This window comes from Tamandua tetradactyla, chromosome 1 (assembly GCF_023851605.1).
Source record: "Tamandua tetradactyla isolate mTamTet1 chromosome 1, mTamTet1.pri, whole genome shotgun sequence".
Taxonomy (NCBI): domain Eukaryota; kingdom Metazoa; phylum Chordata; class Mammalia; order Pilosa; family Myrmecophagidae; genus Tamandua; species Tamandua tetradactyla.
This window is the reverse complement of record NC_135327.1, coordinates 34,911,634-34,920,811: the sequence shown is the minus strand read 5'-3', so window position 1 is coordinate 34,920,811 and position 9,178 is coordinate 34,911,634.

Sequence of the window (9,178 nt, the reverse complement as noted above, 5' to 3'; positions counted from 1 at the left end):
CATTAAATACATTCCAAGGGTCCTACAGCCCCCACTCTCTAATTCCAAACCTTTTCCATCTCCCACTCACAACCAATAGCGTCTTCATGGTTTGAGTTTTTACATGACGTTAAGAACCCACAACACATACTTTCAAACTCCCTCAGGCGCAGCAAATCATTGTTTCAGGATGGATTTGTTTTAGAACCAGTCCAGAGTTATGGACAGGCAAGTCTGATGTTCAAATAGAGCAATACCATGTTTGGTGAGAATCAAGCAGGACTGTAAAGTAATGGGCCAATTCCTAAAGGGAACTTCAAAAGGCATGTGAGACCAGAGCAGTAGCAGTTACATAAACAATGTCCCAGGGCTAGAGCTTGGAGGAAAGCCCTACCCCTGGATATGCAATTTCTGCTGAGTTGTTTTGAAAACAACTTGCCTGGAGATGGTAAAGCAACTGGGGGAAGAAGCCTGGGGCTGGATGGGAGATGACGCTGTCCTCAGTATTACTCCAAAGATGGTCAGACAGGAGCCTTCTCTGTGCTGCTCCAGAGGCCATAGATCCAGTAAGTGTGTCAGAGTCACAGGAAGGCTAGTTTCTAACTGTCCTGAAAGAAGACCGGGTCTCACTGGGCAGGATCCTGAAAAGGATCCTTGCATCAAATGAGAGGTTAGAATCAACAACTTCCAAGGTCTCTTCAACTCCTAAGGTCCTCGGAAATTATCTTGAAGTTTATGTCTGAGTAGGCATATTCAGCTATAATTCCATTCATTTTTAAGTGAAAACCATGATAATAGCTGATACTTATTAAGTGTTCACCAGGCGTCCGACATGGTGCTGAGGCTTTGTGCATCTCAGTCTGGGGGCGCAGACACTACAGCAGCCTGCGGGGGAGGTACTACTATCTCCATTTGCTCTAGTTTGCTAGCTGCCAGAATGCAATGTACCAGAAATGGAACAGCTTTTTAAAAGGGGAATTTAATAAGTTGCTAGTTTACAGTTCTAAGGCTGAGAAAATGTCCCAATTAAAATAAGTCTATAGAAATGTCCAATCTAAGGCATCCAAGGAAAGATACTTTGGTTCAAGAAGGCCGATGAAGTTCAGGGTTTCTCTCTCAAGCGGAAAGAAACACAATCAGAGTTTCTCTGTTGTCTGGAAAGGCAGAAGGCAAATATGGCATCATATGCTAGCTTCCTCTCCTGGCTTCCTGTTTCATGAAGCTCCCCGGGAGGCATTTTCCTTCTTCATCTTCCAAGGTCGCTGGCTGGTGGACTCTGCTTCTCGTGGCTATGTCGTTCTGCTCTACTCTCTCTGAATCTCTCCAAAATGTTTCCTCGTTCATTGGACTCCAGTAAACTGATTACTCCAGTAATCAAGATCCACCCGAATGGGTGGAGACACACCTCCACCTAATCCATTTTAACAACCACTCTTGATCACTCAAGATCACATCAAGATCACATCAAGATGTGACTCCCTAAGTCACATCTCCAGGGAGATGATCTAATTACAGTTTCAAACATACAGTACTGAATTGGGATTAGAAGAAACGGCTGCCTTTACAAAATGGGATTAGGATTAAAACATGGCTTTTCTAGGGTACATACATCCTTTCAAACCAGCACACCATTGTATGGCCGAGAACGGCTCAACAACACCCAGGGAAGCCCAGGCTGGAAAATGAGAAATGGAGGAGTCACCATTCGAACCCAGGTCCAGGGAATATCCAACCCCAAATGAGGACGCCATGTTGCATTCAAAGTTAAAAGTAGCAACCAAGGAATTCTTCCTAATCTCGTTAGGCCTTTTACTCAACTCATTTATCAAAAGGCAGTCTCTCCAGTGAAGAATCGATTGTCATGCTAAAGTGCACTTTGCAATATTTCCAAAAACAGTTATACAGTAAAAAAAAAGAAAAAAATTGAAAACAGTGTCCACTTCCTTACTGTCTCCATTATCATTTTGGCAGCCTCTCATTCTTTTCCTCTGTTATTGATTTGGGGGAGTGATGGTTAAGTTCACATGTCAACTTGGCTAGGTGACAGTATCCAATTGTTTGGTCAAACAAGCAGTACCTAATTGTTGCTGTGAGAATATTTCATGGACTTCAATCATCAGGCAGTTTATTGCATCTATGGTTGATTACATCTACAATTAACAGAGGTGATTGTCTTCAGCAACGAGAGATGTCTTGTTGAATCAGTCAGCCAGTTTCCTCTTTTTCATTGAAAACCTTTGAAGTTCCCAGCTTGTGACCTGCCCTACAGAATTTGGGCTTGCCTATCCACACAGTCGTGTGAGCCAATTCCTATTAAACACCTCATAATATTTACATTATATATATATATATATATTCATGTATGTAGAGTGTGTGTGTGTGTGTGTGTGTGTGTGTGTGTGTGTGTGTCTGAATTCCATGTTGAAGCTTGTCATGGTCAGGTTCATGTGTCAACTTGGCCAAGTGGTGGCACCTGTTTGTCTGGTTGGGCAAGTGCTGGCCTATCTGTTGTGATGAGGACATTTCATAGAATTAAATTATGATCATGTCAGCTGCATCCACAGCTGATTCCATTTGTAATCAGCCAAGGGGATCATCTTCTGCAGTGAGTGATGCTAAATCTAATCAGTGGAAGCCTTTTAAGGAAGATTCAGAAGAGACAGGCTCTCTTCCTGCTTCGGCCGGCAAGCATCTCCTGTGGCGTTCATCCAGACCCTCCATCGGAATTGTCAGCTTCACAGTCTGCCCTGCGGATTTTGGACTCTGCATTCCGACAGTTACGTGAGACACTTTTATAAAATTTTATATTTGCGAGTGTTTCATGTTGATTCTGTTTCTCTAGAGAACGCAAACTAATACAAAGCTCAAGGGTTTAGAAAGGGCTCTGATGGCTTGCATGGGTAGTTGGTTTAAACATGGAAAAAATGGTGGCCTAATTATATTATATTCTAATTATAGAAATGCCAGACCACCCTGGTATAATGTAGATGAAGGGATCCAAAGGCATAGAGAGATTGGAGTGTTAGAGTAGATTTATCATCTAAGACCTGTCCACCCACCCCAGAAATGTCCAGAAAACACACCTTTCACCAGGGCGGTGAGGAATTAATCTGAGACTAAATGCATCATTCCTGAAGAGCTCTGTGGTCACTCTTCTGTGTAGGTCAGATATGACTGTAGGAACTAGAGTCACTGGACTTTGATCCTTTCATACAATGGGGATGGTCAGATTTCAAATTGGCAGAAGCCAATGGTAGCGCTTATTCACCAAAGGCAAAGTGGGCCTGTCATAATGGACAGCAGACTTGAAGCAGCAGTCAAAATAATCTGACTTGTACAGTCCTATAGCTTTGGCTAGTAAATCATGGGGTACCTGGAAGTAAAATATGTGGACAATCTACTAAATTCTTACTTGATCTGTAAAAAAAAGCGGGAGAGTTCTAATTCAAATGAATAAAAGTTGAAATTGAATTACAAAAATAAGGAGCTATGGCCCCTTAATTCCCAGACATGAGATGGTTTACAAAGCCAGAGCCCCTTGAGTGAAGGGAAGGCCGAGTCCCCTTAGGAAGGACTCCCCTTTGGCAGTTACACTGCCAAAAATTTACACTGTTATTCTTCCTCCCTGCCTTCTCTACTGCTTTTTACCAGGTGTTCTAGTTTGCTAGCTCCTGGAATGCAATATACTAGAAATGGAATGGCTTTTATAAAGGGGGAATTTATTAAGTTACAAGTTTATAGTTCTAAGGCCATGAGAATGTCCAAATTAAGGCACTAATAAGAGGTTACCTTCACTCAAGAAAGGCCAATGAAGTTCAGGGTGTCTCTCAAGTGGAAAGGCACACAACAAACAGGGTGATGTCTAACAGCTTCATGAAGCTCCCCCAGGGGCATTCTCCTTCTTCATCTCCAAAGGTCGCCGCTGGCTGGTGGACTCTGTGTCTCTCTTCAAAATGCTTCCTTTTTTTAAAGGATTCCAGTAAACTAATCAAGACCCACCTGGAATGGGTGGAGTCACATTTCCATCTAATCAAAAGTTAATACCCACAATTGTGGAAGTCACATCTCTATGGAGATAATCTAATCAAGTTTCCAACCTATAGTGCTGAATAGGGATTAAAAGAGATGGTTGCTCCCACAAGATTGGATCAGGATTAAAACATGGCTTTTCTAGGGTACAACATCCTTGCAAACCAGCACACTGGGTTAACTGTGCATTGGGGAAAAGGAAATGACAGGACATTTCAAGATCTTTAGTTACAGGCTCAGAGGTGATATTAATTCCAGGAGAACTGAAACATCACTGTGGTCCACCAGTCAGAGTAGGGACTTATGGAGGTCAGGTGATTGATGGAGTTTTAGCTCAGGTCCATCTCACAGTGGGTCCAGTGGGTCCCCAGACCCAATCTGTGGTTATTTCCCCAGTTCGGGAATGGATAATTGGCACAGATATACTCAGCAACTGGCAGGATTCCCACATAGATTTCCTGACTTGTGGATTGAGGATTATTATGGTAGGAAAGGCCAAGTAGAAGCCACTAGAACTGCCTCTACCTAGCAAAATAGTAAATCAAAAGCAATATTCCTGGAGGGATTGCAAAATTCCTGGAGGAATTGCAAAGATCAGTGCCACTCTTAAGGATTTAAAGAATGCAGGGGTGGTGGTTCCTGCCATATCCCATTCTATTCTCCTGTTTGGCCTGTGCAGAAAACAGATGAATCTTGAAGGATGACGGTGGATTATCATGAACTTAACCAGGTGGTAACTCCAATTGCAGCTGCTGTTTCAGATGTGGTATCATTGCTTGAGCAAATCAACGCATCCCCTGGTATCCTGGTATGCAGCTATTAATATGGCAAATGTTGTTTTCTCAGTACCTCTTAGAAGACCACTACAAATAGTTTGCTTTCGATTGGCAAGGCCACAAATATATCTTCACTGTCCTAAATCAGGGATATATCAACTATCCAGCTCTATATCCTAATCTTGTTAACAGAAACTTGATAATTTCCCCCTCCCACAAGACATCACACACATATTGATGATATCATGTTGATTGAACCAGTGAGTAGATGTAGCAGCAACTGTAAGTTTATTAAGACATTTGCATGTCAGAGGTTGGGAGATAAATTCAAGAAAAATTCAGGGACCTTCCACCTCAGTGAAATTTCTAGGCGTCCAGTGGTTGGGGCATATCAAGATATCCACTCTATGGTGAAGGATAAACTGTTGCATCTGGCCCCTCCTACAGCCACAAAAGAGGTGCCATACCTCTTGTGGCCTCTTTGGATTTGGGAGACAACATATTCCTCATTTGGATGTGGTATTCTGGTTCATTTACTGAGCGACCCACAAAGCTACTACTTTTGAGTGGGGACTGGAATAAGAGGAGGTTCTGCAACAGGTCCAGGCAGCTGTGCAAGTTGCTCTGCCACTTGGGCCACATGACCCAGCAGATCCAATGGTGCTGGAAGTGTCAGTGGCAATTAGAAATGCTGTGTGGAGTCTCTAGCAGGCCCCTATAGGAGAATCACAATGTAGGCCCTAAGCATTTTGGAGTAAAGCCTTACCATCCTCTGCAGATAACTACTATCCTTTTGAGAAGCAGCTTTGTTCTGCTACTGGGCCTTAGTAGATACTTAGTGATTAATCATGGGCCACCAAATTATCATGAGACCTGCATTGCCTGTCATAAGCTGGGTATTGTCTGACCCACAAGCCATAAAGTTGGGTGTGTGCAGCATCACTCCATCATTAAATGGAAATGGTATATATGAGACAGGGCTTGAGCAGGCCCTGAAGGCACAAGGAAGTTACATGAGGAAGTGGCCCAAATGCCCATGGCGCCCACTCCTGCCACATTACCTTCTCTTTCCCAGACCAGAGCTATGGCCTCTTGAGAAGTTCCTTACAATCAGCTGACTAAAGAAGAGAATATTCAGTCCTGGTTTACAGATGGTTCTGCATAATATACAGGTGACACCTGAAAGAGGACAGCTGTAGCATTGCAGTCCCTTTCTGGGATGTCCCCGAAGGATAGTTGTCAAGGAAGTCCTCCCAGTGGGCAGAACTTCAAGCAGTGCTCCTAACTGTTCATTTTGCTTGGAAGGAGAAATGACCAGAGGTACGTTTGTGTATTGACTCATAGGCTGTTGCTATTGTTTGGCTGGAAGGTCAGGGACTTGGAAGGAGCATGATTGGATAATTGGTGACAAAGAATGGGAGAGAGATATGTGGATAGACCATTCTTAGTAGGCAAAAATGAGGAAATTTGTTTCCCATGTGAATGCGCAGCAGAAGGTGACTTTATTAGAGGAAATTTATAATAACCAAGTGGATAAGATGCCCTGTTCTTTGAATACAAGTCAGCCTCTTTTCCCAATCACTCTTGTCATTGCCCAATGGGCTCATGAGCAAAGTGGACATAGTGGTAGGGATGGACGTTATGCCTGGGCTCCACAACATGGACTTCCACTCACCAAGGCCGACCTGGCTACAGGCACTGCAGAGTGCCCAAGCTGCCAGCAGCAGATGTTACTAGACAAAAGCTGTGGATTCTTTTGCCCGACATGCTCAACAAATTCCTGAGACACCGGGGTTCAAAGAGAGTTTATTACTACTTTTCACTACGCGTGTAGTAGGACAGCAGATGGTCTAATGGCCCAAAATCTGTCTTCATCGAGTTTAGGGGATTCAAGGTTTTTCAGGATTTTAGCAAGGGGAGATGAGGTCATTTCAGATAGTAAATTCAAAGCAGAAAGGAGACAGTTTTATCATTATCATTTCAATAGGAGAACATAAGTAGAAAGAAGGGGGAGCAGAGCTATCACTTCAGTACTAAAGGCTTGAGCCAAAAGGAAGGGAGACAAGTTATCTTTCAATAGCAGAATCTAGCTGATATGATTTACAAACGTCCAGGGCTGAGACTAGTTAATGGGTTACTTCATTAGCAATAGGGCCTTTGCACTACAAGAAAACTACCAGATAAAGGGCGTAACAGCTCTTATAGTCTCACACACAAGATAAGGGCTTTTACAATAATTTCAGATCTCAGGGCAGCTTAATCAGTTTAGGCTTTCAGGTATTACCCTCTGTCTATTCCAATATCCCAGAAAGCAAAAGGGAATATCTATATAACGATTCAGTAATTAAAATCATCCCTTAAATCCTGATTTCTCAGTTACACAGAGACCCACATTCAGTCCCCAGTTGGACATTTGGACCACTCCCATAATGCAAGGGTGGCAATTTATTCTAGCTGGAATAGACCCATACTCCACATGTGGGTTTGCCGTCCCTGCATGCAATGCTTCTGCCAAAACTACCTTCCATGGGCTTACAGAATGCCTTAATCACTGTCATGGTAATCCACACAGCATTACTTCTGATCAAGGAATCCACTTCATGGAAAATGAAGTGTGGGAATGGGCACATGCTTATGATCCACAGGTTTGCAGGCACCTTTTAAATGCCTGTTAAATGATAAAAAGCTGCCCGAAAGAATGAAGGAGAATTCAAAACCCTGGCAAGAAGGTATTGACCTTCGGCCTCTCCCACATTTCCTCGTGGTGCCAATGAGCCTCTTCTGTTTCCTCAATGGGTGTGCCCAGCCAGGGCTCAGCCCAAACCAAACAGCCAAGGTTGAATGGGTTTGGCAAAGCAAACAGGCTTTCCTTTGCATACCCTGTGGACAGGACAGTCACACTTGGTTCAAAGTTTCAACTGAAATTCCTGGGCACAAAATGAATTTCTAGAAGGAACTTTGTGCTTCTTCCTGGAGACCTACAGATTCAAATGCTGCTTGTTTGATGTTCTAGTTTGCTAGCTGCTGGAATGCTGGAGATAGATTGGCTTTTAATAAAAGGGGATTTATTTTGTTAGTTCTTAAGAGGAAAGGCAGCTAACTTTTAACTGAGGTTCTTTCTTATGTGGGAAGGCACAGGATGGTCTCTGCTGGCCTTCTCTCCAGACCTCTGGGTTCCAACAACTTTCCCCAGGGTGATTTCTTCCTGCATCTCCAAAGGCCTGGGCTGAGCTGCAAGTGCTGAGATGAAGTATGTCAAGCTGCTTGGGCTGTGCTACGTTGTGCTCTCTCATTTAAGCACCAGCCAATTAAGTCAAATATCATTCATTGCAGCAGGCACGCCTTCTAGCCCACTGCAGATGTAATGGGCAACAGAATGAGGTTCACGTACCATTGGCTCATGTCCACAGCAACAGAACTAGGTGCCTTCACCTGGCCAAGTTGACAACTGAATCTAGCTACTACAGCTGTGTTTGTTACTTGAGCTCTTTCTGGCTTTTTGCCTTTACTCCTGACCTGGCACATTTTTGTTAAAGAATGTTTTGTTTTTTTTTTTTAACTCTCATTTTCATTCAGTGAAATGCACAGACCTTAAAGATACAGTAAAGCACAGACAATACATACCATAGAGCCCACACCCCTACCAAAATACAGAAAATTTCCTGAGAATCCCCACTCCCACCCCACCTCCAGGCAAGCACTGGAGTTCAGATTTCTATCACTTTTGCCAGTTCTGGAACTTCATATACATGGAATCATACAGTATATACTATTTGTGTCTGGCTTTCAGCTCAGCATAATGTGTGCATTCACAATGGCCATAAGTAAGAGTTCCTTTTGCTCCACATACTTATTGGCATTTACTGTTTCAATATTTTGGATTTCAGCCATTTTAATAGGGTTGTAGTGGCATCACATTGTTTTAATTTCCAATTTCCTAATGATGTGTGATGATGATCACCTTTTCATGTGCTTATTTGTCATCTGTGTATCTTCTTTGGTGAGGCATCTGTTCAGATATTTTGCCCATTTTTAATTGCATTGTTTGTTTTATTGTTATTGAGTTTTAAGAGCTCTTTGTATATTTTGGATACAAATCCTTTATCAGATATGTGTTTTAAAAATATATTCTCCCAGTCTGTAGTCCCATTGTGGTTTCAATGTGCATTTTCCTAGGTGACCTAATGAATTTCAAGAATCCTCCTGTAACATATAGAAATAAAAAGAGCTATAAAGGAATACCATGAACACTTGCAAGGAGAAAACTTAGAAAATTTAGATGGAATGGACAAATTGCTAGAAAGTAGTCAAATACCAAAAAACTCAAGAAGAAACAGACATTCTGAATAGACCTATAACACATGAAGAGATTGAATTAGTAACAACAACTAAAA